Here is a 12,839-nt window from a genome sequence, read left to right on the forward strand (position 1 = left end):
AATTTGGTCTTGCAGATTCCCTGTATTAAGTCTTGTAAAACATTGCTGCATACATATTCCATTCACCCTCCTAATAGCTTCTGTACTGGCATACTATTGCTTTGTGATTCAAATACCATGATAGCCAGATCTTGCTGTATTACAGAATTCTGCAATCTCTCTCGATATGATGTGCTGCTTTTCCATTCTTCTTGCCAAGTGGACAATTTCATATTTTCCCCACAAAATACTCCAGCATCAGTGGTCTGCCTACTCTGTTTTGAGCTGCCTGCTATGGATTTTCAGTGTCTCTGAAGCATTTAGAACCTGGGAAAATCACTGTTGCTGAGTAAATGATTTTAGACTTGGGTTTGAAATAATAGTCCACAAATGCTCTTATCTCAGTTAGCCACAGGCTGAGCTGGCACACCATTGGTTCCTGGGATAAAGGAGTTACTTTAGGGGGAAAGGCTGGCCAGGTTGAATTGTGCAATCTTATTCAATCTTTTCTTAAATCAGATATGAAATAGAGGACCAGATAAGCCTGGACAATTTAGTAATGCAATCACAAAGGGCCTTATCTACTAGCATATAGATAAGTGTTTAGGTCATGTGGTTGTTGCAGACATGCACTCCCCTGGTGCTCAAACATGCCTCCTCTCAAGCATGCATCCAGAGTCTTACCTCAAATATTGGGGAAAAAAAAACTTAAAAATAAAAAAGTGTCATCAAACCCTTTTGTGAAATTAATCTTTCCTAGTGTTTGATTCTCCATTTGATTAATTCACTCAGAACCAATAGGTTGCAAAGATGTAACAGCCGTGTAATTCATGCAGGGTCACATGTAGTAATTTGAATAGTAAATAATTTATAAATGTAGTTACTTAACAAGAATCAGAAGTTCTAAATAAAATCAATGCCTCATCCTTCTGCATCATTGGTTCAATTGCTTTGCAGCTGGGCTATTTTGAATTCTCATCATACAGGTCATTCTTTTAAGCGGTTGGTTTATTGTTGGTTGTGCTTAGCTGATTTGAGACCTTTTAAAAATGATTCACCATGTGCTTGTTGCTGGAGCAAAATGCTTTCACCTGCCTTCCATATAATTTAATAGCAGTCATAGGTGGTCTGGTAGTCATGGGTTGCCTGGGGGGTTGATGAATGAGGATACCAGGGAAGAAGACAGGATAAAACATAGCGTGGTAACAGACAGTGCGACCACCCTCTGCCACCCCTTGTTGCTGTCCTGTATCACAATATCTTAGATAACAGCACTTGGGAGCAGCTGGACCAGCTGTTATTTCAGGATGAGCTGACCAATGCCCTCAAGTCTTTAGAACATAGAACAGTACAGCACAGAACAGGCCCTTCAGCCCACAATGTTGTGCCGACCATTGATCCTCATGTATGCACCCTCAAATTTCTGTGACCATATGCATGTCCAGCAGTCTCTTAAATGACCCCAATGACCTTGCTTCCACAACTGCTGCTGGCAACGCATTCCATGCTCTTACAACTGTGTAAAGAACCCACCTCTGACATCCCCTCTATACTTTGCTCCAACCAGCTTAAAACTATGACCCCTCATGTTAGCCATTTCTGCCCTGGGAAATAGAGTTGATAGCCAGAGACTATCTATGCCTCTCATTATCTTGTATACCTCACTTAGAACCTCTCTCCTCCTCTTCTCCAATGAAAAAAGTCTGAGCTCAGTCAACTTCTCTTCATAAGATAAGCCCTCCAGTCCAGGCAGCATCCTGGTAAACCTCCTCTGAACCCTCTCCAAAGCATCCACATCTTTCCTATAATAGGGAGACCAGAACTGGACGCACTATTCCAAGGGCGGTTTAACCAAAGTTTTATAGAGCTGCAACAAGATCTCACGACTCTTAAACTCAATTCCCCTGTTAATGAAAGCCAAAACACCATATGCTTTCTTAACCACCTTATCCACCTGGGTGTCAACTTTGAGGGAGCTATGCACTTGAACATCAAGATCCTGCTGTTCCTCCACACTGCCAAGTATCCTATCCTTAATCCTGTACTCAGCTTTCAAATTCGACCTTCCAAAATGCATCACCTTGCACTTATCCAGGTTGAACTCCATCTGCCACCTCTCAGCCCATCTCTGCATCCTGTCAATGTCCCGCTGCAGCCTACAACAGCCCTCTATGCTGTCAACGACACCTCCAACCTTTGTGTCATCTGCAAACTTGCTGACCCATCCTTCAATCCCCTCATCCAAGTCATTAATAAAAATTACAAACAGTAGAGGCCCAAGGACAGAGCCCTGTGGAACACCACTCACCACTGACTTCCAGGCAGAATATTTTCCTTCTACTACCACTTGCTGCCTTCTGCTGGCCAGCCAATTCTGTATCCAGACAGCTAAGTTCCTCTGTATCCCATTCCTCCTGACCTTCTGAATGAACCTACCATGGGGAACCTTATCAAATGCCTTACTGAAGTCCATATACACCACATCCACAGCTCAACCCTCAACATTTCTAGTCACATCCTCAAAGAACTCGATAAGGTTTGTGAGGCATGACCTGCCCCTCACAAGCCGTATTGACTGCATTTGATCAAGCTATGCTCTTCCAGATAAGGATTGAGGGATAGTCATAAATCCTTCTAACACCTTGCAGACGACAGACATGAGACTTACTGGTCTGTAATTGCTGGAGATTTCCCTATTTCCTTTCTTGAAGAGAGGAATTACATTTGCCTCTCTCCAGTCCTCAGGTACGACTCCAGTGGAGAGCGAGGATGCAAAGATCCTCGCAAGTGGCGAAGCAATTGCATTTCTCACTTCCCAAAGCAGCCGAGGACAAATCTGGTCCGGGCCTGGCGACTTGTCAATCTTAATGTTTGACAAAATTTTCAGCACATCAGCTTCCTCTATCTCTATCCATTCCAGCATACACACCTGCTCTTCAAAGGTTTCATTCACTACAAAGTTCATTTCTTTCGTAAAGACAGAAGCAAAAACTCATTTAGGGCTTCCCCTACCTCCTCAGACTCCACACAAGTTCCCTATGCTATCCCTGATCGGCCCTACTCTTTCTTTGACCATTCTCTTATTCCTCACGTAAGTGTAAAATGCCTGTGTTCTCCCTAATCCGTTCTGCCAAACCTTTCACGTGCCCCCTCCTGGCTCTCCTCAGACCATTTTTGAGCTCCTTCCTTGCCTGCGTGTAATCCTCTCTAGCTGACCTAGACCCTAGCCTCCTCCACCTTACGTAAGCTACCTTCTTCCTTTTCACAAGAAGCTCTTGTGACATATATGGTCACTACTTTCCTTCCCGGCTGCCCCTCTGGTCCTCGTCACTTCCTCCGCTGCTCCCGCTCCTTCTGTGAAAGAGAAAAACACCGCCGCCCGCTACCGGTAAGTAATTTTAAAAATAAACTGCTTTACCTTAGCTGCAGTCTCGCAGATGCGTTTTGCCTCCGCTGCTGCTCGCACTCAAAATGGCCGTTGGCGTCGAAGGGTGAGTATTTATACTCACTGCTTTCCTTCCCGGCTGCCCCTCTGGTTCTCGTCACTTCCTCCGCTGTTCCCGCTCCTTCTGTGAAAGAGGAGGATACCGCTCTCCGCTACCGGGAAGGAATTTTAAAAATAAACTGCTTTACCTTAGTTGCAGTCTCCCAGGTCCGGCTTACCTCCGCTACTGCTCGCACTCAAAACAAAGAGAATAAAATTTCCAGAAGCAACGGCTTACCGGTCAAGCTGTGTCCAACTCTGTGGGACCTCATTGGTCAGGATCCACGTGAGGTGTATGACAGTGTGCTTTTGGTAAGTAGCTCGTGCGAATCCATGAGGAGAATATCATCACCCTCATCTACAAGCGGAGGGGAGGAGGGAGGGAGGAAGGAAATTAGAAATTAGTGACCAATCTCATTGCCTAATGCAGAATACAAAATTCTGCCTAAGGCCTTTGCTAACCGGGCCAAGTTTGCTGTGGGGGTGAGTGATTCATTCCAACTAAACCTGTGTTGAAGTAGGCAGGCAAACTCTGCAAGTGTTGTGCTCCTCAGGGATACAATTGTCTACATGCAGGATAGCTGTGGAGGAGGTTGAGAATGTCAAAAATCTCCAGATGTAAGTTTGCTCGCTGAGCTGGAAGGTTCGTTTTCAGACGTTTCGTCACTGTTTTTTATTTGAAAATATATACTTTATTCATAAGATGTACAAAAAATAAAACATATTTATACACCCACCCAGTCATGCAAGCCGCTCCGGGTTACCCAGGGGGTACATACATTAACTAGAGGAAGAAAACAAACAAAGAACAAAAAAACAAAGCAAAGAAAATACCCCGGCAGTTGTCACCCCGCACAGTCCCAGTTGGCCCCCTGACCAGTTGGGGAAGGCGCCAGCTGGGCCCAGTTACCGGATAGGGCCCTTTTTTCTATTCTGGATGAGGGGTTGCATACCGTGGTCTTTCCCCACCGAGCCTTGGCGGCGGCTGCCCCAAGCTTTAGTGCGTCCCTCAGCACGTAGTCCTGGACCTTGGAGTGCGCCAGTCTGCAACATTCGGTTGGGGTCAGTTCTTTCAGCTGGCAGACCAGCAAGTTGCAGGCAGACCAAAGAGCGTCTTTCACCGCATTGACGGTCCTCCAGGTGCAGTTGATGTTAGTCTCGGTGTGCGTCCCGGGAAACAGCCCGCAGATCACAGAGTCCTGCGTCAGGGAGCTGCTCAGGACGAACCTCGATAAATACCACTGCATCCCCCTCCAGACCTCCTGCGCATAGGCACACTCCAGAAGGAGGTGATCGACAGTCTCGTTCCCCCCCACAGCCACCTCGAGGGCAGTGTGCGGTGACACAGAGATTCCAGGTGTGCATAAAGGATCTCACTGGCAGAGCCCCTCTCACCGCCAGCCAAACAACGTCCTTGTGCTTGTTTGAAAGTTCTGGCGATGAGGCATTCTGCCAAACAACTTTGGCAGTCTGCGTGGGGAACCACACGACGGGATCCACCCTCTCCTTTTCCCGAAGGGTCTCGAGGATACTACGTGCTGACCACTGCCTGACGGTCTTGTGATCAAAGGTGTTTCCTTTCAAAAATTTCTCCACGAAGGACAGGTGGTACGGAACAGTCCAACTACTCGGAGCGTTCCGCGGCAACGAGGCCAGGCCCATACTTCGCAACACCGGGGACAGGTAGAACCTCAGTAAGTAGTGACACTTGGTGTTTGCGTACTGAGGATCTACACACAGCTTGATGCAGCCGCACACAAAGGTAGCCGTCAGGGCGAGGGTGGCGTTCGGTACGCCCTTTCCCCCATTCTCCAGGTCTTTGTACATGGTGTCCCTGCGGACCCGGTCCATCCTCGACCCCCGATTGAAGTGGAAGATGGCCTGGGTGACCGCAGCGGCACATGTCCAGGGAATAGGCCAGGCCTGTGCCACATACAACAGTGCCGAAAGCCCCTCGCACCTGACAACCAGGTTCTTACCCGTGATGGAGAGGGACCGGAGCGTCCACCTGCCCAGCTTCTGCTTCAATTTGGTGATACGCTCCTCCCAAGTCTTAGTGCACGCCCCAGCTCCACCAAACCAAACACCCAGCACCTTCAGGTAGTCTGTCCTGATGGTAAAGGGCATGAAGGAGCGGTCGCCCCAGTTCCCGAAGAACATGACCTCGCTCTTACCCCTGTTGACTTTGGCACCCGAGGCCAGTTCAAACTGGCTGCAGATGTCCAATAGTCTACTCACCGACCGACGATCGGTGCAGAAGACAGCGACATCGTCCATGTACAGGGAGGTCTTGACCTGAAGGCCTCCGCTACCTGGGATAGTCACGCCCTTCAGGCTCACATCCTTCCTGATGGAGGCGGCGAAGGGCTCCACACAGCACACGAACAAGGCAGGAGAGAGTGGGCAGCCCTGCCTGACTCCAGATCTAACAGGAAAACTGTCTGATTCCCACCCGTTGATCGAGACTGCGCTAACGATGTTGGCGTAGAGCAGCCGGATCCAATTGCGGATGCCCTCCCCGAACCCCAATTCGGAGAGGACGTCCCTCATGTAAGCATGAGAGACCCTGTCGAAGGCCTTCTCCTGGTCCAGGCTGATGAGGCAGGTGTCCACCCACCTGTCCTGTACGTAGGCGATCGTATCCCTGATGAGCGCGAGGCTCTCAGCGATCTTCCTGCCCGGCACAGCACAGGTTTGGTCAGGGTGAATCACTGACTCCAGCACAGACCTGACCCGGTTGGCTATGACCTTGGCCAGGATTTTGTAGTCCACGTTCAACAGTGAAATGGGACGCCAATTCTTAATTTCTTCCCTCTCCCCCTTCCTCTTGTAAATGAGGGTGATGATGCCCTTCCTCATGGAATTGCACGTTTCCCCTGCCCGAAGCGCACTATCGTACACCTGCAGCAGGCACTGGCCGACCAGGCCCCACAGAGCGGAATACAACTCGACCGGTAAGCCATCGCTTCCGGGAGTCCTATTCCTCTGCAAGGACTTGAGGGCTCTGGCCAGCTCGTCCAGGGATATCGGCCGGTCCAGCCACTCCCTCGTGCCGTCGTCTAAGACCTCCGTGATAGACGACAGGAACGACTCGGAGGCCGTGCTGTCCGTGGGCTTCGTGTCGTACAGTCCGGCATAGAAGGATCTGCTGATCCTCAAAATGTCGGACCGCGACGACGTCACCGAGCCATCGTCCTCCTTCAGCCGGCTAAGCACAGAGCTCTCTTTGTGCACCTTCTGAAAGAAGAAACGCGAGCACGTCTCGTCCTGCTCCACGGAGCGGACCCTGGACCGGAGGATTATCCTGGAGGCCTCCGCGGCGAAGAGCGAGGCTTGCTGGCCCCCCACCTCGCGGAGGTCCTCCGTGACATCGACCCCCATCAACTGCAGAAGGAGCAGATTCTGCACCCTTTTCTGGAGTCGCGACAGCTTTCCCCGCCTCTCTCTTGAGGACAAAGAACCTCTTGATGTTCTCCTTCACCGTCTCCCACCAGTCGCCTGGAGACTCAAAGAGGGGTTTCACGGTTCTCCAACCGGCGTACTCCCTCTTAAGCTCCTCGACGTTGTCTGGGGTCAACAGAGTTGTGTTGAGCTTCCACATCCCCTTGCCGGCCGGCTGGTCGTCCTGTAAGTGACAGTCGGCCAGCAGGAGGCAGTGGTCAGAGAAGAACACCGGCTCGACGCCGGTGGACCTGACCGAGAACGTCCGTGACACAAACAGGAAGTCTATCCTTGAGCGGATAGACCCGTCTGGCCGCAACCAGGTGTACCTCTGCTGCGCTCCGTCTGCAGGGGTGCTGAAGACGTCGAGCAGCTTGGCGTCCTTCACCGTGCCCGTCAGGAATCTGGACGTGACGTCCAGTTGACTCCCCCCACCCACTGTCCCCACGCCAGATCTCCCATCTGCAACAATGATGCAGTTGAAGTCTCCGCCTAGGATGACCGGCCTGGACGTAGCCAGCAGGGGTAGAAGCCGCTGCAGGACGGCCAACCGCTCACTCCGTACCGCTGGGGCGTAACGTTGATCAGCCTCAGGGGAGCATTTCTGTAGGTGATGTCAGCCACTAGGAGGCGTCCCCCCACCACCTCCTGAACTTGAGAGATGGTGAAGTCGCGCCCCCGCAGCAGAAAAGCCAGGCCCGAGGAGCGACAGTCGTTACCCCCCCGACCAGATCGAAGGCCCACAGGTCCAGGCGCCGGACCATTTCCCGTACCTGCCGAGGTGCGGTATCCCGCACTCCTGCAGAAACAGGAGGTCCGCCTTGATGGTGGTCAGGTAGGCCAACGTGGACACACATCTCGCGGTTGACTTGACGCTCCCCACATTAATACTCGCAATTCGTACCCCCATTATGGGCAGTGACCGCAGTACCCTCCCCAAGTCCAAGGTCCAGCCCCTCCATCTGTCCCTTCATGCCCATTGCCCGGGCTAACTACTGGACGCTCTCCGGGCTCAGGAAACCATCCGTGCTGCCTTCCGGGCGGCATCCCTCGTCAGGGGTGCGGAGGCAGGAGGGTCCGGCTCCGGGTCAGGCTGGGGGCGCGCTGTTTCCTCCTTCCCGCCTGGAATTTCCGGGGGGCCCTCCGGTGCTCCAGTGGCACATGACTGGGTGTCGGAGGGAGCCTCAGGATGCCTCCCGTCACCTGGAAGCGGGGTGCTGCTTTCTTTCCCCCTCGGGACCTTTAACTTCTGCTTCGGGTGGGCCCTCTCTGAATCCTCCTCGTCAGAGGAGCTCTTATAGCCCCCCTGTAGCTGCCTCTTCCCGCCTGATGGTTGAGGTTCCTGGGCCCGTTGACGCACCTTCCTCCTCGCTTTCCGGACTGTTGTCCACTCCCCTGGGTCGCCTGTCGCCGCCTCCATTGGCTCCGGGTAGTCGGGGGGGGATCGGAGCCTGCAGGGGTGCTTTGCTGGCCTCGGGCCCATCCTGCAGGGCTGGGCCCTCCTGCATGGCCTGGCCCTCCTGCACATTAGTGGGGTCCTTGCTGGGCCCTGGTGCCTTCCTCTCCTCCGGGGGGGCTGGCCCCGCATTTCCCCTGCCGGCGACCTGGGCGTAGGTGGTACCCCGCCGCGGGCATGCCCTATAGAAGTGGCCCACTTCCCCGCAAAGGTTGCAGCTTCTCTCTCGTGGGCAATCCTTTGCAAGGTGTCCCTCCTCCCTGCAGTTCCTGCAGATGGTGGCCTTGCATTCGGCCGCCATGTGACCTGACCTACCACAGGCATGGCAGACTTTAGGTTGCCCTGCATAGGTCAGGTAGCCCATGCTCCCGCCGATCGTGAAGCTGGACGGTGGGTGTGCGACATTCCCATCTGCGCCCATCCTCAGCATCACCTTGACCTGCCTCTTACTCGTCCAGATGCCAAAGGGGTCCACGATGTCAGTTAGGTCCCCTTCCACCTTCACATACCTTCCGAGGAAGGTCAGGACATCAACTGCTGGCACATGCGGGTTGTACATGTGTACAGTCACCATACGGCTCCTCTGTGCTGGCATCACAAACAGTGGGACAGCGGTCAATACAGAGAGGGGGCCCTCACCTCCTTTCTCCTTGAAAACCTCCAGGAAGCACTCGCAAAGCTTGGAACTCCTGAAGGTCACGTCGTAAAAACCTCCTCCGGGGAAATCCTGCAGGCAGTAAATGTCCGCAGCAGCGAACCCACAACAGTCCAACAGGACCCTCTTCACGAAGAAGGTGCGGTCCACAGGTGCACGTTCATCCACCTTCTTTACAGAAACACGGATGGTGTTCCGGACCCCCTGACCTGGGGCACGAGCACTTGCCGCAGCCATCGTTGCAGGTTGGCTGCTCCCCTGAACCAGCGTTAGGCCGAAGCCAGCATTAAGATCCACCGGTCGCAAGGGTGCACAGCCAACCCGACGTCCTCCTTTCAACTCCAAGACAGCACTCTCCTCCTCTCGGTCCACAAGAGAGTGGGTCTTTATTTTGTTCCAGATGTAAGCTGGTTCACTGAGCTTGCCGGTTTGTTCCCAGATGTTTAATCACCATTCTAGGTAACATCATCAGTGAGCCTCCAACGAAGCGCTGGTGTTATGTCCCGCTTTCTATTTATCTGGTTAGGTTTCCTTGGGTTGGTGATGTCACTTCCTGTGTTGGTTATGTCATTTCCTGTCTTTTTCCTCAGGGGATGGGAGATTGATTTGGAGCCAATGTGTTTATTGATGGAATTCCGGTTGGAATGCCATGCTTCTAGGAATTCTCGTGCGTGTCTCTGTTTGGCTTGCCCCATGGGACAACACACCCATCCTAGGACAAGCCAAACAGAGACACGAATGAGAATTCCTGGAAGCATGGCATTCCAACCGGAACTCCATCAACAAACACATTGATTTGGAGCCCATCTACCATCCCCTGAGAAAAAAAACAGGAAATGACATCACCAACGCAGGAAATGACATCACCAACCCAAGGAAACCTAACCGTTAAACAGAAAGCGGGACATAACACCAGCGCTTTGTCGGAGGCTCACTGATGATGTTACCTAGAATGGTGACGAAACAACGTCCTACGTATTGAGGGACGTGCTAAAGCTTGGGGCAGCCGCCGCCAAGGCGCGGTGGGGAAAGACCACCGTATGAAACCCCTCGTCCAGAATAGGAAGAAGAACCCTATCTGGTAACTGGGCCCAGCTGGCGCCTTCCCCAACTGGTCAGGGGGCCAACGGGGACTGTGCGGGGTGACGACTGCCGGGGTGTTTTCTTTGCTTTTTTTTCCCTTCTTTGTTTTTTTCCTTTAGTTGGTGCATGTACCCCCTGGGGTAACCCGGAGCGGCTTGCATGACTGGGTGGGTGTGTAAATATGTTTTATTTTTTGTACATCTTACGAATAAAGTATATTTTTTCAAATAAAAAAAAGTGACGAAACAACGTCTGAAAACGAACCTTCTCAGCGAGCAAACTCACATCCAGAACCTCACCCTGAGCTACAACTCTTCTCAAAACTGACTATTTGTTTTTGGTTTCAAATCAGTGATGTAAATTGTGAACAACAGTGGTCCCATCACTCATCCCTGTGGAACATCATTTCCTACATGTTGCTATGTAAATGACTATTTTCTCCCCACTCAGTGTTTGGTGTCTTGAAGCCAGCAAGCAATCCATTCTGCCAGTTGCCCACTGACTCCACATTCTCTAATATTAGCCATTGTTCGATTGTAGGGCTCCTTAATTGAGGCCCTTTGAAATTCCAGGTAAATTAGATTGACTACTTCTTGTTATCTGCTCAAAATTTCAATAAAGTAGGTCAAACAATATTTTCCCTGTTGAAACTATGCTATTTGTTATATTTCTTGTTTCAAATGTCCTTTATTATAGAATTCTATGTTTTTTCTCTCTCACCCCTCATTAGTGTTCAGGTGACTTGTTTGCAATTCCCTGGACATGTTCTGTTCTACTTTAGTACAATTTGTAATTCTATGTCTTCATTATTGGAGTTCAAGCCAAATAAACGCTGAACAATTTGAAGTTAATGTTTTATTTTACTAAGTGTTGAATTCAGGCTGAATGTTATTTTCCAATTTACAGGACTAGTTTACTGTGTAAATGTATTTGTAAACGATATTCTTGATACAGTTCAAGCACACTGATTTATTGGGTGGGGGGGGGGCCCTCACAGGCTAGCACTGTTGCCTCACACTGCTAGGAACCTGGGTTCGATTCCACCCTGTATGGAGTTTGCATATTCTCCCCGTGTCTGTGTGGGTTTCCTCTCACAGTCCAAGGATGTGCAGGTTAAATGGATTGGCTATGCTAAACTGCCAATAGTGTCCTGGGATGTATGAGATAGGTGGATTAGCCAAGGGATATGCAGGATTACAGCAATAGGTTAGGGTTTTGGGTGGGATGCTCTTTTGAGGATCAGTGTGGACTCGGGCTGGATGGCCTGCTTCCACGCGGTAGGAATTCTACGATTCTAATGTTGAGATGAGAAGAAACACATTTATATGTATTGAAATCTTTAAAATAATTTTAGGAATTAATTTCAAAGACTACGCAGTGTATCTGTCCTACCTTTACAAACTATGATTGAGAAATCCATTTGTCTGAAAGTGAGCATCATGTTTTACTGATTTTACTACAAACTTTTTTTTGTTCACAAGCATGATATTTTATGAAAGTTTAGGTGTAGTTTTGTCCATCTGAGGTTGTAATTTCCGCAGCTATTTTTGAATAAATTTGTACATTACCTCTTTTTTTTTAATATGCCATTACATACACTACCTGTCAGGAAATCTTTTCTCTGTGACTTGGAGAACTAAGGCTCAGATGAGCTGGAAGTCTGAAGGAAATAAGTTCCATTATTAATATCAGTAATAGTAATCAGTGAGTTTCATGTCAAGTAACTAGTTTGAGAAATATACCTGTTAGTATTAACGTGTACTTTTGGATTCACTTAATTAAGGTTAATGGTGGGAATTCCTTTGTATTTATTGCTCAGATAAACATGGTACCAGTACTATGATACAACATTGAGTTGTTTGATATGTTTCTTCCCCACCACACCCTCACCCAAGTAGACTAGCAACGTTTGTTAAAAGTGGCTTGCAGTAAGTGAACCTGGAATAACCATGCCAAACTAGCAAGTGTTTCTAGTTTATTGCTAGAAAATCAAAGTTTGTTTTAAAACAATGAATGAAACAAGACTGAACAATCAAAAACATTTGTCCTAAACCTTGATGAAATCAAGACACTTTGCAGAGCATTGTGTGCATTGTTTGGAGAGAAAAATCAACATTTTCAGTTATTAATTTCCCATGAGTACTTCAAAGGAAGGCCTTCCATTTTCTCCTGGAATAGTCTATCAAACATCTCATTTTCAGCCACAGTGAAATGGTTTTTCCAGTCGCCTATTATCCCTAAAGAAAGGATGAAATATAGTAAGAAAGACAGGAATTGTAATAAACAGAATTTTAAGGAAATATATCTTTAAAATGTTACTATTACAGTCATATCTGAGACAGTACTGAAATGGGTAGCTTTGGCTATAAACTTGTTCAGTTTAATGGGAAGGTTTGTTTATGTAGGATTAGTTCAGATTCAGTTTTGACAGGTATATCTAAATCATTAAAGAGGCTGTAGCAAGGATTGGCAAAATCCCCTAGTGAGGACCAGTGAGATCAAATGATGGGCATGCTTAACATTAAAAGGATACCCAATGGTCTTAAAGTAGAATTTATAAATTAGGTATTGTAAGCAAGCAGTAAAAAAAAGTGAGTATTTAACGTTTGATAAAGCACAAAAGTAGCACTATGAGATTGTTTTCTTTTGTAGCATGGGAGGACATTGCCACTGAAAAGAACATACTCATTTAATCTGCCTATTTCTTAGAACAATCACAGTCAATTTTGATTAGGCCATTT

At 49.1% G+C, this 12,839-nt stretch overlaps 1 protein-coding gene across 3 annotated transcripts in view; it reads left to right on the top strand.

The window, feature by feature from the left end:
* The window catches only part of LOC125452231 (amine sulfotransferase-like), a 102,877-nt gene that overhangs the window by 21,507 nt on the left and 68,531 nt on the right, over nucleotides 1–12,839 (top strand). Inside the window, exon 1 of one of the 3 annotated variants that reach the window (XM_048530403.2) lies at nucleotides 3,345–3,367. The exons of the other annotated variants lie outside the window; for them this stretch is intronic. The gene's annotated coding sequence lies outside the window, so the exon portion shown is untranslated. Of the gene's footprint in view, nucleotides 1–3,344; nucleotides 3,368–12,839 lie in introns of those variants that run through there. 3 annotated transcript variants of the gene reach the window in all.

This window comes from Stegostoma tigrinum, chromosome 4 (genome assembly GCF_030684315.1).
Source record: "Stegostoma tigrinum isolate sSteTig4 chromosome 4, sSteTig4.hap1, whole genome shotgun sequence".
Taxonomy (NCBI): Eukaryota; Metazoa; Chordata; class Chondrichthyes; order Orectolobiformes; family Stegostomatidae; genus Stegostoma; species Stegostoma tigrinum.